This window comes from Mobula birostris, chromosome 18 (assembly GCF_030028105.1).
Source record: "Mobula birostris isolate sMobBir1 chromosome 18, sMobBir1.hap1, whole genome shotgun sequence".
Taxonomy (NCBI): Eukaryota; Metazoa; Chordata; class Chondrichthyes; order Myliobatiformes; family Myliobatidae; genus Mobula; species Mobula birostris.
In genome coordinates this window covers 31,885,984-31,905,324 of record NC_092387.1, presented here as the reverse complement: position 1 = coordinate 31,905,324, position 19,341 = coordinate 31,885,984, and the positions used below count along the sequence as shown (strand labels likewise).

Genomic DNA, 19,341 nt, shown 5'->3' with positions numbered 1-19,341 from the left:
ATGGAGGGTTATGGTTCCTAGGAGTGAATATCACCAATAGTCTGTCCTGCTCCAAACACATAAATGCTAAGGCCAAAAAGCTTACCAACATCTCTACTTCCTCAGGAGCTATAAAAAATTTGGCATGCCCCCAACAATTCTCACCAATATTTATTAACGCACCACAGAAACATTCTATCCGGATACATAACGCTTTGTATGGCAAATGCTCTGCACGCAACTGCAAGAAACCGTTGTGGTCACAGCTCAGCACATCACAAAAATCAGCCTTCCCCAATAGACTTCACTACCTCAGTAAAGCAGCTGGCATCAGAATCAGAATCCTTTATTATCGCCAAGTCTGTGGACACATACAGGGAATTCGATGCCAGTTTCCCTGAGCTCTCGCTGTACAGAATCAAAAAGCAAACAATAGTGCAAATAATCGTGAACTATATACAATGAGGTATACCTGTGTATGTACAGGTGGACTTGGTTTATAATAGACTAAAATTCAAGTGTTCATAAGACTGATGGCATACGGAAAGAAACTGTTCTTGTACCTATTTGTCCTGGCATACAGTGATCTAAAGCGCCTACCAGAAGGAAGGAGTTGGAACAGGTGATGTCCAGGGTGTGATGGGTCTACAGTGATGCCGCTTGCTCGCTTCCTGACTCTAGATGCATATAAGTTCTGGATCGAGGGCAGCTTCACACCAATAGTCCTTTCTGCAGCCCTGACGCTTCTTTGGAGTCTATTCTTGTCTTGTTTGGTAGCTGATCCAAACCAGACAGTGATGGACGAACAGAGAACAGACTGGATTATTCCTGAATAGAATTGAATCAGCAGCTCCTGAGGCAGGTTCTACTTCCTGAGTTGACGTAGGAAATACAACCTCTGCTGAGCCTTTTCAATAAGTGTCAAAGAACCCACCCACCTCTCAGGGGTTTAGTTTCATTTTCTTCCTTCTAGGCAGAAGATACAAAAGCCTGAAATTATGTACCACCAGAATTAAGTACAGCATCTTATACAAAAATTAAATGATTCACTAGATCAGTAAGATAGATTCTTAACCTCACAACCTTCATCATTATGATCTTACACTTACCTACACTACACTTTCTCTGTGGCTGTTACACTTCGTTCTTCATTGTTCTACCTCAATACACTGTGTAATGATTTGATGTGTATGAACAGTATGCAAGACAAGCTTTGCACTGCATCTTAGTACAGGTGACAATAATAAACCAATTCCAATTCCCAATCTACTTTAAGCTATTGAATCAGCCTTCCCCCATTTTAAAGCCAACTTTATCACTTTCCGTAACTTAATTAAGCTTACTGTTCCTGAAGTGTTATCCACTGACACTTCCTCAACCTTCCAAAGACAAAAGTCAAGTCCTGCCCCATTGGTAAGAATTTTTACAGATTGTCTCAAAAGCTTAATTGGACCCACTTAACAAATTCTACCCCAGCTAAGCCCCTTGCACTAGGCAATCCCATTCAATATTTGGAAAGTTTAAAATCCCCCTCTACTGTAGCCCTACTCCTCCTGTACGGTTCTGCGATTTGCTTACATATCTTTTCCTTTAATTCCCTATGACTATAAGGAGGCCTTTGTGAAACTCCAGCAATATGACCACCTTTCTACTATTTGGAAGTTCTAACCACATGGCAATCCCTCTAGGACATCCTCTCTAAGTACTACATCAAATTCCATCCAGAGCACGCTACACATAGACCACAGCTGCTCTGGTTTGGTTACGTAACTCAGTATTCAGGGCACTGACTAACTATTGAGTTCCGTGGTAAGTCTGGAAGTATGCGTGCATATATCTGAGGTGCGAGCAGCAGTCATTGAGAGCAAGTGAAACTACACAAGGAAAACAAATACTTTGTGATGTTATTTGTAAAATAATTCACTAATGAAGGTAAACTGTGCATGCAGCAAATCTATTTTCCTCCTGTTCATCTGGACACCAACACTCCCCTGATCATGTGAAATAAAGTCACAGGATCATCTACCAACATACTGTCAGCTCATCATCACATCTGTGACAACACTTTTTCGTATTTGAGTATCCTCATCCTCCACTATCTTGGTACAGTGAGAAGCTTGATTTCTCTACAGATCAGATCATTACACCGTATATTGAAATATAAAAATTGCTGGTGAACGCAGCAGGCCAGGCAGCACCTATGGGAGGAGGTAGACGTTTCAGGCCGAGACCCTTCGTCAGGTCTAACTGAAAGAAAAGATACTAAGAGATTTGGAAGTGGGACGGGGAGGGATGGAGCTAAGAGCTGGAAAGTTGATTGGCAAAAGGAATATGAGAGGATCATGGGACGGGATCCTCTCATATCCCTTTTGCCAATCAATTTTCCAGCTCTTAGCTCCATCCCTCCCCCTCCTGTCTCCTCCTATCATTTCAGATCTCCCCCTCCCACTTACAAATCTCTTACTATCTCTTCTTTCAGTTACTCCTGACGAAGGGTCTCAGCCCAAAACATCGACTGTATCTCTTCCTATAGATGTTGCCTGGTCTGCTGCGTTCACCAGCATTTTTTATGTGTGTTGCTTGAAATTCCAGCATCTGCAGATTTCCTCGTGACACCGTATATTGAGGTAGTTTAAGGTAAAACAATAGCAGAGTGCAGAATGCAGTGTCACATTACAGAGAAAGTGCAATGTAGGTACATGATAAGTCACAAGGCCACAATGAGGTGGACTGTGAAGTCAAGAGTACGTTTTATTACACTAGGGTTTAGTCAATGGTCTTAACAGCAGGATGGAGCCCGGTGGTATATCCTTTCAGGCTTTATCTTATGCCTGATGGAAGACAGAATGTCCACGGTACCGTAGGGTCTTTTGATTTTACTGAGGCAGTAAATTGTATAGACACAGCCCACGGAGGGGGAGGCTGGTTTCTGTGATGCACTGAGTTGTGTCCACAGGCGGCCCGGGCTTGCCCCTGCTCGCCAACTCATCGAGTTCTACAAATGCCCACACTGGCTGCCCAGTCCCTCTCAATCACAAACTGAATGGTCTTATTTTTGTTTCCAATTCTTCATGCTCACAAACCAATTCATGCCCAATCTCCAGCCTTACAAGCATCAAGATGCATTCAGACACTTTCTCGGGTGAGTAGTGGTGTAACTTTCGTGGTATTACAGTAGTTCTGTGCGGGGGAGTCCTCCAATACTCATCTGGTAACATCAAGAAATACAGTATGCCAATATATTGCTGTTTATCACGTCCATGGTTAACATGCCCTGGAAAGTCAACACAATTTAAATTTCTGCCCATACTGAAGCTGACCTTGTGATGTTATACAGTATCTAGTTTATTCACCGCAAATGTAAGATATTACATTTTTTGTTTGGCAAGTGTCCAGTTACTTCAGAGAACCTGTGAAAGTAAATGCAAGGAGATAGCATCAGTGAAGCCATGGGACAGTGTAGAGAACCCACCCACAATCACAGCATTCTGTTCCGCCTATAAGAAACATTTGCTGTACGTGGGATCCCGTTCTATGCAAATTGGCTGCTGTAACGCCTTCCTGGTGATGCACTGAGTATCACAGGGAGGAAACTGGTTTCCTTCTTGGGGAATGTAGTCAGTAACAGTAAGTTGACTTGCACTGATGAGACCACAAAAGCTCAACATTATCCTGAGCCCACAAATTAACTTCTTGTCCCATAAATGAGAAAAAAAGAGAGGCAGCTAGGAGGGAGCAATGCTAATAATAGGGAACGTCCATGGTACATGAGGCACCACGCATGGTGAAGCTTTTGGACTGACCAGTAGCAGAATCCCAGGAGCATCTAGATCTGTTTGGCAGCCTTAGAGTACTGTCATCGTTCATTCTGTGTAGATATTTGATAAAACTGTGTTCTCAGTTTGAAGTGTTGTTTGACACATGGAGCTGGTTAGCAGCAGAGGGAGCAGGGGAGCAGACCACAGCAGGAGATGGTGTTGATTCTGTCCCTGTTAGAACTATAGAAAGACACAGCATAGGCAGAGGTGACCCCTCATCTCCTCTCAGCATCCATACACAACAATCTTGCTTGCCCCTGTCCCCTCTTTTCCAATATCCCTGTGATGTCCCTCAAACTTCCTGCTGAATCCGTACAAGACAAGGAATTCTGCATTTCAACAAAAGAGGAAAAAAGAAATTCCTCCTACATCTCTGCATTCCGTGCATTCTGGTTGCTGAAAAAAATAACATGCCCTCGTTTTCTAACAGTGGGGATAGAAAAGCCCATAATTAACGATTTCAAGGGCTTCTTGTGATATACCCTGTTGGTTATACCTCATCCATCATATTTTAAGTCAAAGAATTTCGCTGTTAACTGAGTTGACAACAGAATGATGAAGGCAATGGGTTATCAGGGACCTCAGTGAACTGCAAACAGTGCTGGAAACAGCAAATAAAACTTAATCTGCGTCCTTGGTATTTTTAAACACAGCCTGTTTTAACCACAGTTTATGCACAGTATCCTTGCAAGTAAAATCATCACTTTTTCCACTAGGGTACTGCATTCAGTGTTTACAATGTTTTTTCCTATACACTGTAGGATCCAAGCACAGATAGGGAGACCCAGAATTCCCAGGACCTGCCACTTTATTTCCCCATCCCACTCCCACCTATCAGTCTGTGGCCTCCTGCACTATCATGGTGAAGCCTAGCCAAGCCTAAGGAACAGCATCTGATCTTCTGTCTGGGCATGCCCCAGCCTTCTGGACTTGAAAACTAAATCCTACAATTTCAGGTAACTTGATTTTTTAATCTGTATCAGTCATCCATCTGTGATATTGGCTTGTTTGCTTTCTTCCTCCTTTTTTTGAAAATAGAACACAAGCCCACTATGACCTGCCAATCATGTTCTCTCCTGCTCTGCATTTTACAACTTGTATTTTTTTTTGCTTATGAACTCACTCTCCGACTCCTCCCATTCACTCACTGACCAGATAACAGCTCATCATTGAGATCACCCTGGTTTAACCCCTCCAGTCCACTCCCCACCTTTGAACTTTGGTCACCCAAACCTCCCTCCAAATTAGGCAGGTTTGTCCACTCTCCAGACGTGGCCTGACTTAAATATTTCCACCGTTTTCTGTTTTTTATTTTAAATTTCCAATATCTGCAGTTTTTAAAAAATTCTGTATTTGTCAACTCTGGAACTAGTAAAATCTTCCTCCACTCTTACAAAGCCTTCGTTTGCCTCCTCATGTGTGTATCCAGGATTGGATACAATAATGAAACTGGGATTGATTACTTTTCTCCGTATGTTTGTATACCTTCCGAGCTTTTGTGCTCCAAAACACTGTTTGGCACAAGAGTCTACCCACTCTGCACTCCTTTCAGTCCGTTACAACTCATGCCTTCAACCAAAAAAAAATCAACTCTGCACAGGCTTCAGCTGCTGTCTCCCCGCTCACCTTATAACTTAACAACACTTCACCCAGTTTGCCGAAGCTTCATATCATGTACCAACTGCAGATTTTGGAATTATGCCCTGTTCCCATGTCATTAACGTATATTAACGTGTCCCTTGCACTGAGCTCAGATCAGCCACAGCTGCTGCTACTTCCCAAATCAAGCTGCCACTCCCCATGTTCTTTTGTTAGGGGGTTGACTACAAACTTGAGAGTTTTCATGGGTTTAAGCACTTCTGTTGTGTGTTAAAAATGCCATTTATAACAAAGGCAACTGTTGGAAATTATTGAAAAATTAAGTACTCATTTTATTTGCACAGGGCTTGAATTCTTCAAGCTGAATCTTCAAACCCTTTCCATGGATCTGCAGTTGGAATATGGTTTACAAGCTCTTGGCATCAGAATGATGTGCTTACTCATCTCTGGGACCCTGAGGTTTGAGGAACCAAGAGGAGACCTGAAATCTTAAGGGAGAGGGGGGCGGCCAATTATCGTAAGTTTGAGAAATTGATGTCGTGCCATCAGATTGGAGGCTACCCAGATGAAATATCAGGTGTTGCTCCTCCAGCCTGAGTGTGGCCACATCGCGGCAATAGAGAAGGCCATGGACTGATATCGGAATGGGAATGGAAAGTAGAAATTAAATAGATGGCCACTGGGAGATTTGCTTTTCCTTGCAGATAGAGCGTAGGTGCTCGTTGAAGCTGTATCCCATTCTACCAGCCTCACCAATATACAGGAGGCTACACCGGGAGCACCAGATACATCAGATGACCCCAACAGACTCACAGGTGAAGTGTCACCTCACCTGAAAGGACCGTTTGGGGCCCTGAATGGTAGGGAGGGAGGTGGTGTAGGGGCAGGTGTGGCTCACCCCCCCCCCCTTCGTCATTCCCGTTTCCCTCTCTCACCTTATCTCCTTACCTGCCCATCACCTCCCTCGGGCACACCTCCCCCGTCCCTTTTTTCCATGGTTCCTTCTCCAGCCCTTTATCTCTTTCACCAATCAACTTCCCAGCTCTATTCTTCACCCCTCCCCCTCTCCCAGTTTCACCTATCACCTACCACCTTGTACTTATTCCTCCCCACCCCCCTCCATCTTCTTCACCTGACTCATCTTTTCTCTCCGGTCCTGATGAAGGGTCTCAGCCTGAAACATCGACTGTTTAACTCCTTTCCATAGATGCTGCCTGGCCTGCTGAGTTCCTCGAGCATTTTGGGTGTTTTGCCTTGGATTTCCAGCATCTGCAGATTTTCCTTGTGTTTGTGCTTTCTCTGCTCTTCTCATTGTAGCTGTCCACCCCCTTTACCCTTCATTACAGGCACCAGTATGCCCTGCCTCAGTCGCTGTTCTGTTCCTTTCTCTGTCCTTCACGTCACATCGAAGGACAGAGCCTATAGGTTCAGTAACAGAAATAAATGACTGCTCCCCTCATTCACAAAGTCTCTGATGGATGGATCAAGTCTGATGGAGTGTGATGGATGGATAAAGTCAAACCAACTAAGCGCCTCACAAGATGTCCCCTCAATTAGCAAATTCTGGGCATCTGTGTCCCCATCGGTCAGAAAACAAGCTCTAAATAAATCTCAATCTTATTATAACCTCAACAGTTGCAGCTACACTCTCAGTTTGTAAACAGCAAGGTGCAAAGTGCCAACTGGCTGAGCTGGGCCCAGCCAAATTTGTTTAGCCACAAGATCAATATCTTACATGGTGAGAAAGTTGTCCCTCTCATTAGGAAGCCTGACAACACACAGGCTGCCCTTGCTCTGTGTAAGATAACTCCAAACTCTCACCTCCTCAACCACCCAGCCACTGTTCACTAACTGAAAGCAGACACAATATGGCTCCAAGCCAAGCTCAGCCCAAACCCTGCTTCAGCATCCGGAAAGTTTAGAGGGTGGTCTTTTATGTGACGGTGTGGAGATGAGCAGTGTTAGTACTGGACCCGGTCATTCTGCATCATCAGTTCGGGACAATAGGCTGGCACAGCTGGCCACCACCTCAAGCTCCAGGAACTCCAAAGCAGGTTTATTATCACACACATAATACATTAAATTTGCTGGTTTGTGGCACAGTACAGTGTAACATATTTTAAAAATTGCTGTAAGTTACAATGATATTTAAAAGATAAATAAATAGTTCAAAAAGAGAGCAAAATATTGAGGTCACATTCATGGACCATTCACAAGCCTGACGGTGGAGGGTTAAATCTGGTCCTAGGACATTGAGTGTGTCTTTCTACCTCCACACTGATGGTAGTAATGAGAGGAGGGCATATCGTGAATGGTGATGGTCCTTCAAAATGGATGCCACCCTTCTTGAGACATCGCCTTTTGAAGTTGTCCTCGATGGTGGGGAGGTCAGCACCCATGATGAAACTGGCCGAGTGTACAGCCCTCTGCAGCTTTTTCCCCATCCTGTGAAACTGGAGCCTCCACACCAAATGGTGATGCAACCAGTCAGAATATTCTCCACAGTCACTTTGCAGAAATTTGCTAGTGCTCCTGACCTTCAGTGGTGTCTATGTGGTCTTTACACGTCTCCACGTGACCACACGATATCCTTCATGTGATCCAGATCCTTCCCACATCCCTGGGATGTGCAGGTTGGCAGGTTAACTGGCCGCTGTGTGTTGGAGTGAGTGGTAGAAGCTGGAGAGGGTTTGGGGAGTTGAAGAAAATGAGAGGAGAATGAAATGGGATTAGTGTAATTGGGTGGTTGATGGTTGCTATACATCTAGGCTGTAGGGCCCCTTTCAGTGCTTTGAGACTCTAGGTTATGAGAAAAACACCAAGACCTCGGGATTAAACTTCCTACAGGGTCACCAGGATTTATTTGTAAAAGATACAAAATGAACAGCACTCCAGGTAATCTCAAAACAGCTGAGAATTGGACCAAATTAATGTAGCACCCAGCAAATACAGCATCCGAGGATGTACAGACAGAAGCTGTTCATCCACCATCCGAATTCTGAATGGCCCACGACCTCATGAACACCAACTCATTCTCTCTCTCTTTTTTTGCACGATTTATTTTATTTTCAGTTGTAACTGATAGCAAGAATTTTTTTATGTCTTGCACTGCAGTGCTTCCACAAAAACAAAAAAAATTCATGACTTCTGTCGTTGATAATAAACCTGATTCTGATCTCTAAATGGTCCATCAACACTACTTTGTTATTCTTTTGGTTTTTTTTATTTTGCACTAGTTATTTTGTGATTTATAGTGATTTTGTGTCTTTCCACTGTGCTGCTGCCACAAAACAACAAATTTCATGCCAGCTAAAAGAGTGATAATAAACCTGACTCTGTTCTCTACTACTGAGGCAGCTCCCAGCACAGAAGGACATTTTAAACAACTCAGTGCAGGAACTGTCCCTCACTCTCTAGTACGTATGTCCTCATCGTCATGCCCAGCACCTCACCTCCATCCACTGCACCAGATTTGCAATCCTAAAAATGTTTAGCATGAAGTAACCACATAGTTATAGAGTAATACAGCATATATAAAGCCCTTCAGCCCAACAAGCCCATGCCTCAAATGCTGCAATTGTGTCCGCGTCAATGATTTCCCCAGCGGCTCATTCCATGTACTTGCTTCCCTTTGTTCAAAGTCAATTTTATTATCAAAGTACATAGTGTATGTCACCATATACAACCCTGAGACTCAATTTTTGCAGGAATACCCAATAAATCGAATAACCATAATAGAATCAATGAGACATTGCACCAGCAGAGCAAACAACCAATGTGCAAAGATGACAAACTGTGCAAATACAAAAAGGATGAAATAATAATAATAAATAAATAATAAATATCAAGAACATGAGGAGTGAGTCCATAGGTTGTGGGAACAGTTTTAGTGGTGGGGCAAGTGAAGATGAGTGAAGTTATCCCCTTTGGTTCAAGAGCTTGATAGTTGAGAGGTAATAATTGTTCCTGAACCTTGTGGTGGGAGTCCTGAGGCTCTTTTTCCTGATGGCAGCAGTGAGAAGGGATCATGACCTGGGTGGTGGGGCGTCCCTGATGATCGATGCTGCTTTCCTGTGACAGTGCTCCATGTAGATGGGCTCCATGGTGGGGAGGGCTTTGTCCCTGATGATAACTCCTTCATGTAAAGAAGTTAATGTTTAGGTCTCTTAAATCTCCCCACCACCCCTTGTCTTGTGTCTGTGTTCTCTATTTTGGACTCCCCAGCCCTGGGTAAACAACTATAACCATCCATCCCTCATGATTTTATCAACTTCTTTTATCAACCTCTCATTTGCTCTAGGGAAAGATCCGTTATGGTTAACCTCTCCCATCATTAGTTCCAATATTTTTTCCTCTCACAGACCCTCAGCCTTCCAAGTGGGAGGAGCAGAAAGAGTTAGTGTCCATTCCTCTGCATATGCCTGACATCCGCCTGACCATCCAAACACAAATATTAAAAGACATGAATAGAAATATCAGATCAGTTAAACCCTATTTATAAGTGGTGTATAAAGGCTGTTGAAAATCCAGTCACAAAAAGAAAAGCTCATGGAAGGTTTAAAAAAACTAGGCAATGAAAGAGATCTAGAAGATTACAAAGCCAGCAGGAAGGAGCTCAGGACTGAAATTAGGAGAGTCAGATGGAGCTATGAGAAGGCCTTGGCGAACAGGATTAAGGAAAACCCCAAGGCATTCTATAAGCATGTGAAGAGCAAGAGAATAAGACATGAGAGAATAGAACCAATCAAGTGTGACAGTGAAAAAGTGTGTATGGAACGGAAGAGATAGCAGAGGTACTTAATGAATACTTAGTTTCAGTATTCACTACGGAAAAGGATCATGGCAATTGTAGGGATGACTTACAGTGGATTGAAAAGCTTGAGCATATGGACATTAAGAAAAAGGATGTGCTGGAGCTTTTGGAAAGCATCAAGTTGGATAAGTCACCGGGACCAGACGAGATGGACCCCAGACTACTGTGGGAGGCGAGGGAGGAGATTGCTGAGCCTCTGGCAATGACCTTTGCATCATCAATGGGGACGTGGAAGGTTCTGGAGGATTGCAAATGTTTTTCCCTTATTCAAGAAAGGGAGTAGATAGACCAAGAAATTATAGACCAGTGAGTCTTAATTCAATGGTTGGTAAGTTGATGGAAAAGATCCTGAGAGGCAGGATTTATGAACATTTGGAGAGGCATAAATAATATGATTAGGAATAGTCAGTATGGCTTTGTCGAAGGCAGGTCGCGCCTTACGAGCCCGATTGAATTTTTTGAGGATGTGACTAAACACATTGATGAAGGTAGAGCAGTAGATGTAGTGCATATGGATCTCAGCAAGGTATTTGATAAGGTACCCCATGCATGGCTTATTGAGAAAGTAAGGAGGAATGGGATCCAAGGGGACCTTGCTTTGTGGATCCAGAACTGGCTTGCCCACAGAAGGCAAATAGTAGTTGTAGACGAGTCATATCCTGCATGAAGGTCGGTCACCAGTGGTGTGCCTCAGGGATCTGTTCTGGGACCCTTACCCTTCGTGATTTTTATATAAATGACCTGGGTGAGGAAGTGGAGGGATGGGTTAGTAAATTTGCTGATGACGCAAAGGTTGGGGGTGTTGTGGATAGTGTGGAGGGCTGTCAGAGGTTACAGCGGGACATCGATAGGATGCAAAATTGGGCTGAGAAGTGGCAGATGGAGTTAACCCAGATAAGTGTGAAGTGGTTCATTTTGGTAGGTCAAATATACTATTAGTGGTAAGACTCTTGGCAGTGTGGAGAATCAGAGGGATCTTGGGGTCCGAGTCCATAAGACACTTAAAGCTGCTGCGCAGGTTGACTCTGTATATACGGTGCACTGGCCTTCATCAACCGTGGGATTGAGTTTAAGAGCTGAGAGATAATGTAACAGCTATAAAGGACCCTAGTCAGACCCCACTTGGAGGACTGTGCTCAGTTCTGGTCGCCTCACTACAGGAAGGATGTGGAAACCATAGAAAGGGTGCAGAGGAGATTTACAAGGAAGTTGCCTAGATTGGGGCGCATGCCTTATGAGAATAGGTTGAGTGAACTCAGCCTTTTCTCCTTGGACCGACAGAGGATGAGAGGTGACCTGATAGACGTGTATAAGGTGAGGAGAGGCATTGATCGTGTGGACAGTCAGAGGCTTTTTCCCGGGGCTGAAATGTCTAACACGAGAAGGCACAGCTTTAAGGTGCTTGGAAATAGGTACAGAGGAGATGTCAGGGGTAAGTTTTTTTTAATGCAGAGAATGGTGAGTGCATAGAATGGGCTGCTGGCAGTGGTAGTGGGAGTCTTTTAAGACAGTGGTCCTCAACCGAAAGCGTGTGCTACCGGGCCGTGAGGAAACGATATGATTTGGAGATAGGAAACGATGTGACTCAGCTGCACCTTTCCTCAGTCCCTGAAAACGCTCTGTTGAACTTGAACCCCGCCGCCCCCCGCCCCCCCCCCCCCCCGCTCGGCTGGTCCACATGAATATTGTCAATATTAAACTGGTCCACGGTGCAAAAAAGGTTGGGGACCCCCGTTTTAAGAGACACCTGGATAGGTACATGGAGCTTAGAAAAATAGAAGGCTATGGGTAGGCTTGGTAATTTCTAAAGTAAGTACATGTACTGTGCTGTAGGTTTTCTATGTTTCTATCAGATGGAATAGATCTACCAGTTTTAATATCCATCACATCCAGCAGTGGAGGGCTTAAGCTATGGGGAGAGACTGGATTCAGGTTACCTTCCCGGTGCATAGGAGGCTGAGGTTCATAAAGTCATCCGGGGGAGCACAAGTCAGTTAATGGTCACGGCCTTATGTCCAAGCAAGAAGAGTCTAAAACTAGAGTGCACAATTTAAGGTAAGAGGGGGAAGTTTTCAAGGAGACCTGCACAACAGGTGGTGAGTATCAGGAAGGGGCTACAGAGGCCCATTCAATCACAACATTTTAAATTATTTTAGATAGAAAAAGGTTTGGGGGAGCAACTGGATTGGGATGGACTAGTTAGGTCAAATAGCCTGGTTCTGCATTGTATAACTTTGATTTTATTTTTCCACTGGCTACATTAACATCAGTCTCACCGGCTGAAGATAATAAGGAGCATACTCCTTTCAACAGTAGGTGATGAAAGGCAAAATCCAACTAACAGGTAAAGCAATCAATTTGTGAAAATTTCTAACCAAGCAACTGGAAAGGCGAAACCTTCACCCCGTAATGCTAATGGGTGGCCGACAAGACTGTGTCCTTGACTTCACTCAGTACATGACTGGCATTTGTAAAATCGGGAGGTAAAAGGTGTCACAAGGCAGCCACACGCACAATGGCTCAATTGATTTAAGTCAAGCTGTTTATTTGAAAAAGAATCAGGTGAACCTGTGTGAAAATGGCACACTCCACAGGCAGAAAGTTAACCTCCCGCTGCCTCTGACAGTGGTGAAAACAGTATCCTCCAAGCCAGGGTCTCCCAGCCTGGGGTCCACAGAACTCTTGCTGAATGTTATTGGTTCATGACGTTAAAAAGGCTGGGCCTGCTTTAGGCCCTGCAAGTAGGTGCCTTCTCCTACCTCCCTCAGTGGAAACACAATGATCTCTACAGATGCTATGCAAGTAGCAGGCAAGTCAGTGCATCATCTCAAAGTCATGTGAAGAAAACTATCAAAATAATTATGAGTTAAAAACACAGGAATTCACATGGGTTGGCATGAATGATGCAGAGGTCAAACTGATTAATGAAAATTGTTGTCCTCTCCTATTAATCATTGCTGAAGCTAGTGTTCAGAATGCTCAGGAAGCTCACAATCTACTTCAGGAAAAATAAAACACTTTCATGCCCTTTAGGCACCACACTCAATTCCAGAGTAAAGCTAGAACTGGTTGTTATGAAATTAAATTGCTAATTGGACAAATATTGGCACAGACACAAAGTGCAAAGCATGGGAAAATTGCAAGCATGGCTCTGAACTCAACAGGGTTGCTGAATGTGAACAAATAAAGGCATAGACTGGGCAGGTTTGTGTTCTGGGCAGTACTCGGTCCCGCCAAACATTCAATTCACTCTTGTACAATATTTGTACAGTGCAGAATATTCTCAAGAGCTAGAGAGAAAAAATAGAATACACCAATGCAAAGGTTGTTTCAGGAAGTATTACTGTATGGATTAAAAGGCACAGCCATTATGAATCTGAACAAAATGAACTACACAGATGGAATTTCTAGAGCTGCTCTGATGAACAATCAACAGGGGTATAATGGGACAAATGACCTCTTGCTGTGCAGCGATAAAATCACCCAAAGGAGTTCCAATGGACTTCCCCAGAATTACAAAAGGTTGCCTGTGAGCAAGAAGTGGTGGCCGACAGCTCATTAAGTATGTTGGCGTTAAACAAACACCAGTCAGTCTGTCCTCACTTTCACTTAATTTTGGAATTATCTGTGATTGCATCTGTTGTGGGGAGCTTGAGACTCAGTTAATTGGAGTGCAGGACTCCCACTGCAACATCCCAGAGCTAGACAGTGGACATGGAGGTGTTCCACCATCAGCACAGGAAGAGGTGCAACTACACTACATTGAATTTATGCCAATTTCCATCATAAATGTGCTAAAGGAATTTATAATGAGCTGCATACACATGTAAATGCAGACATAAATCCCACTGTTTTTTTTACCCCACCTGAACAAAGGACTGCGGAAACAGCAAAGCCTGTTCAGCCAGTTGGGAAACCTGCTCCTGAGACACCAGGCTTAGTCCAAGCCCAGATGCTTTTAAACAGGACATCTGAGTGAGCTACCAAGGTGCAGGTCCCTTCCACACATCTGTCCTGACATGAGGCAGCTAAAGAACTTGGAAAGAAAATAATTACAGTACTGAGCTGCAGGAAAGACCGAATACCAAATCAACTCTTCCAGAACTAACACAGGCACAAAGTGCTAAATCATCCCTAACCATTTTGTGACTGAATGATCCAAGCTTTTCCAGGGTCTGGATTGCTTTAATCTTGCAGGCTGGGGTGGGCAGCTGAAGGGGAATAATACAGAACCATCTTCAAAGTGCTAATGCACCGCAAAACTCAACAGCTCCATGGAAAATGTAAATGTCAACATCCTTTAACTGGGTCCTTTGATCAGCCTGTAGCAACATTAGTTTTCTGAAACACTCACTAACTTCATGATCATTAAGGGCAAAATATCTTCAACTTTCTTCAAACTATTTCCCACAGAGACTTAGAACAGCATTCGTCTCGAGACAGGTTACATTGAACCAAGCTGTGTCTTCATTCTCACATTCTCTAATAATACAGGAGGCGGCCATTTGGCCCTTTGAGCCGATGCAAGAGCAATCTCGTTCTCTCAGCTACATCACTGTCAACCATCCTCTCTCACATGCCTCTCAACAGTTCCCAGATACACCCACTGGGCAACCACACGAGTGGTATCCTATAGCAGCAAATTATCCTGCCAACCAGCACAGCTTTGTACTACTGGGGGAGGGGAGGGTGAACTGGATCACCTCAGGGATGCAGTCACAGTCACAGGGAGAATATGCAAACATCATTTGAACAAGGCAGCATCGAACCCAGGTCACCAGAACTGTGAAGCAGCAGCATTAATGCTCTGCCATGCACTCCCTTTATTACATAAATACAAACAGATCTCAGACACCGGTGGAGATCAGTAAGAGTGAGAGCTGTCCTACAAAAGGTAGTGGATTCGGCCCAGTACATCATGGGTAAAGCACACCTACATGAAACATTGTCACAGGAAAGTAGCATCCATTATCAGAGATCCTCATCACCCAGTTCATGCACTTCTCTCGCTGCTGCCATCAGGTAGAAGGTGCAAGAGCCTCAGGACTTGCACCACCAGGTTGAAGAGCAGTTACTATCCCTCAACCGTCAGGCTCTTGAACTCAAGGGGATACAGGTGTCCCCAGCTTTTCAAACATTTGCTTTACGAAACCTCACTGTTACGAAAGACCTACATTAGTTACCAGTTTTCGCTAACAGAAGGTGTTTTCACTGTTACGAAAAAAAGCAGCTTGCGGAAAAAAAAATCAGAGCGTGCCCCGAGCAGCCACTCTCCCCCGGATTCGGAATGGCATTCTCGCCGGCAGTGCTTAAACACGTGCCTGTGAGCAGCCGTTAGCAAGATGAGTTCTAAGGTATCGGAAAAGCCTAAAAGAGCTCGTAAGGGTGTTACACTTAGCATAAAACTAGACATAATTAAGCGTTTCGATCGTGGTGAATGAAGCAAGGACAAAGTGAGTTTGGCTTGTGGAAGTTGACGAAGATGATGTTGAAGAGGTTTTCGCATCCCCTGACCAAGAACTGATAGATGAAGAGCTGATGCAACTGGAAGAGAAAAGGATAACAATCGAAAGTGAATGCAGTAACGAACGGACCGAAAGTGAAGTCGTCCAGGAACTGAACGTGAAGCAACTGCGTGAGATTTTCGCTGCAATGATAAAGTATGACTTTAATTTTGAAAGGATATGTCAGTTTAGGGCATATTTCCAAGATGGTTTGAGTGCTTACAAAGAACTGTATGATAGAAAAATGCGCGAGGCTAAGCAGTCAAGCAAGCCTTCCACATCAGCCACAGCTGATGACGAACCTCGACCTTCGACATCAAGGCAGGCAGTCATAGGAGAAGATGACCTGCCTGCCCTGATGGAAACAGACGACACCCCAATGTCTCACTACCCCAACCCCCGGGCTGCAGACAGATACCGATCCGTGAAGAATGCAGCTGTAGCCAGGAGGCACCCAGCACATCTTTAAGAAAAAGAGCAGAAATAAACAAGCTAATTAATTAGGTGCTGCCCGGCACATAAATGTCGGCCCAGATCAGAGGCGATTGCCGATTGCGTTGCCTCTGATCTGGGCCGACATTTACGTGCCGGGCAGCACCTAATTAATTAGCTTGTTTATTTCGGCTTTTTTTTTAAAGATGTGCTGGGTGCATCCCGGCTACCACTGTACCCCTGCATGCTTCGCGGATCAGTATCAGGTCACTGCCTGGAGGGTGGAGGCCACTGCACCACCCCAACCTCCGACGACTCAGTCTAACACACCATCATCAGTGTGCTTGGCGCTGTCTTCCCGATTCCGGTAAGTGATACTACACTGTACATACATTATTTCTACTTTATATCAGCTGTGTATTTTTACGTGTTATTTGGTATGATTTGGCAGCTTCATAGCTTAAAGGTTACTAGGTAGCGATTGCGCCGTGTTTTTGCCAACGGCGCTTGCGTGAGATTTTCGCTACAGAGAACAGTGCGGCAATGATTGTGGAAAAGTATTTCTACTTTATATAGGCTGTGTATTCATCAGATTATTCCTGCTTTTACTATATGTTACTGTTATTTTAGGTTTTATGTGTTATTTGGCATGATTTGGTAGGTTATTCTTGGGTCTGCGAACACTCACAAATTTTTCCCATATAAATTAACGGTAATTGCTTCTTTGCTTTACGACATTTCGGCTTACGAACCGTTTCATAGGAACGCTCTACCTTCGGATGGCGGGGAAACCTGTATCTACACTCACTTGTTTCTCCACTGAGATGTTCCCACAACCAGTGATCTCACTTTTGGACTCTTTATCTTGTTATTTCTATTTATATATCGCTATTTATATTTATTTATACTCGCATTTGCACAGTTTGTCATCTCCTGCACTCGGGTTAATCTTTCTTTGATCTTGCTATAATTACTATTCTACAGATTTGTTGAATATGCCCACAAGAAAATGAATCTCAGGGTTGTATATGGTGACATACATGTACTTTGATAATAAAATTTACTTTGAAATTTGAAGATACCGACAGAGGTCACCAAGACTGAAAACAGCATAATGTGGAAAATATAGAGAAAGTGCAGAGGAGGTTGCCTGGATTGGAGGGCGTACCTTATGAGAATAGGTTGAGAATACTTGGCCTTTTCTCCTTGGAGCGATGGAGGATGAGAGGTGACCTAATAGAAGTGAATTAGATGATGAGAGGCATTGATCATGTGGATAGCCAGAGGCTTTTTCTCAGGGCTGAAATGGCTAACACGAAGGGGAATAGCTTTAAGGTGCTTGGAAATAGGTACCGAGGAGATGTCAGGGTAATTTTTTCCACAGAGAATGGTGGGTGCATGGAATGCACTGCTGGCGACGGTAGTGGAAGCGGAAACAATAGGATCTTTTAAGAGCCTCTTAGATAGGTACATGGAGCTTAGAAAAATAAAGGACTATGCGCTAGGGAAATGCTAGGCAGTCTCTAGAGTAGGTTACATGGTCGTCACAACATTGTGAGCCGAAGGGCCTGTAATGTGCTGTAAATTTCTATGTTGTATGAAATAATAATTAGACTCAAGTGTTGGCAAAATTCATAGCTACTGACAAAGCAGATCCAGATATTCAACCTACCCAGCCTGTGCTGGCCATTAAGAAGTTGTTTACAGCAATCCCATTATGTTCCTCCCATATTCCTCTCAGCTCCCCTCAGATTCTATCACTCAGCCATACTAGGTGTAACTAACCATGGCCAATCAACCCACATCTTTGGAATGCAGGAGGAAACCAGAACACCAGCAGGAAACTCCAGGTGGTCACAGGGAAAACTAGGAGCAGTCTGAAAACATGGCTGAGAATTTCCAGGAATCAATGGAACACGGAGATCTACCAGCTGCACAAGCGTTCCTCCCCAAATGTTTTGAAGGTTTCAGAGTTTGGTCAGGGTTTACTTCACTTTGAACAAATATTTTGCTCTGCAGTGTTGCTTCTGCGTAGGAAGGAGAATAACACAGCTGAGCTCAGTTCTTCAGTTGGAACCAAGAACCTGTTGCTGCGTGAACCAGCAAGAACTGTGACCTTGGCTAAAACCTCTGTATTCTACGGGATGAATAAGAATCCAAGAGATGGAGGCATCTAGATTAAGTTTATCTAGCACCCTGGGCAACCCTAAAATACTTCACAGCCAATTAGGTACAATGGATTCCAATTAATTGGAACATCCATTAATCAGAGCAGCCACTTATTCGGGACAACTCTTAAAGAACAGAACTAATCGAGAAAATAGCCAGGAGTCCCATCGTTTATTTAGGACACTGTATTGCCTAATTGGGGCAGGAGACTGTTACTGAACAGTTTCTGATAGTGTCAGTCGCATGGCCATTAGACACAACACCATTCTCTGAGCGAACAGTTTTTAAATAGCGTCAGCTGCATATGCTTGTGCTCACGAAGCAGCGATTTTTGGCACTTATAGTTGGCGAGAAATAAGTAGCAAGACAATTCAGAACTGTTTTGCTCACTGCAGTTTCAAGCATTCAGGCTTGGAGATGCCAGAAACGGCTGCGAATGAAAATGAAATAATTTCACTACTTCAACAAGTTAGAAACTACAGAGAATTTGAAGGCACCGACAATCATCTTGAACATTATAATAAAAATTAAGATTGCAGTTATCAACAGCATTCTATGATGGGAATCCATTAACTACATTGGGTGTCTGTGCCGATTTTGTCTTTTGAACATGACATGGCTTAATTACTCCATAAGCATTATGAACTAATACACAGTTTTATAACAGTGCAGTTGTATTGGTTGTAATCAAATGTGCCCCATATTTCATTTCAAAAAATTTGTACTCAGTTTGTCTGTTTTATAACTTTTATCTATTTCCATGAAACTTAAGCTAACTGGGGCAGCTACTTACTTGGGCAAAAACATACCGGTCCCAATATGTCGTAGTTAATCAGAATCTATTTGAACGTATTTGAAAATAACGTAATTGCAGCGTAGGAAATGCAGATATCCTGGCTCAGATTCAGATACAGGAACTGGAAGCAACGAGATTATAACACAAGGGAGCAATTAATGGCCGAGAATCTAACTAATTTATATTTAGAAATAAGGAAATTACCCCATGAGGCAGTTTGCTGTGCAGTTA

General features: G+C 43.7%; 1 protein-coding gene across 6 annotated transcripts in view; it reads right to left on the bottom strand.

Moving 5' to 3' along the window:
* LOC140212029 (sorbin and SH3 domain-containing protein 1) overlaps positions 1-19,341 on the bottom strand; it is a 216,108-nt gene that overhangs the window by 180,879 nt on the left and 15,888 nt on the right. For 2 of the 6 annotated variants that reach the window (XM_072282414.1, XM_072282430.1), the window contains exon 2: positions 7,934-8,075. The exons of the other annotated variants lie outside the window; for them this stretch is intronic. The gene's annotated coding sequence lies outside the window, so the exon portion shown is untranslated. The remainder of the gene's footprint in view (positions 1-7,933; positions 8,076-19,341) is intronic. 6 annotated transcript variants of the gene reach the window in all.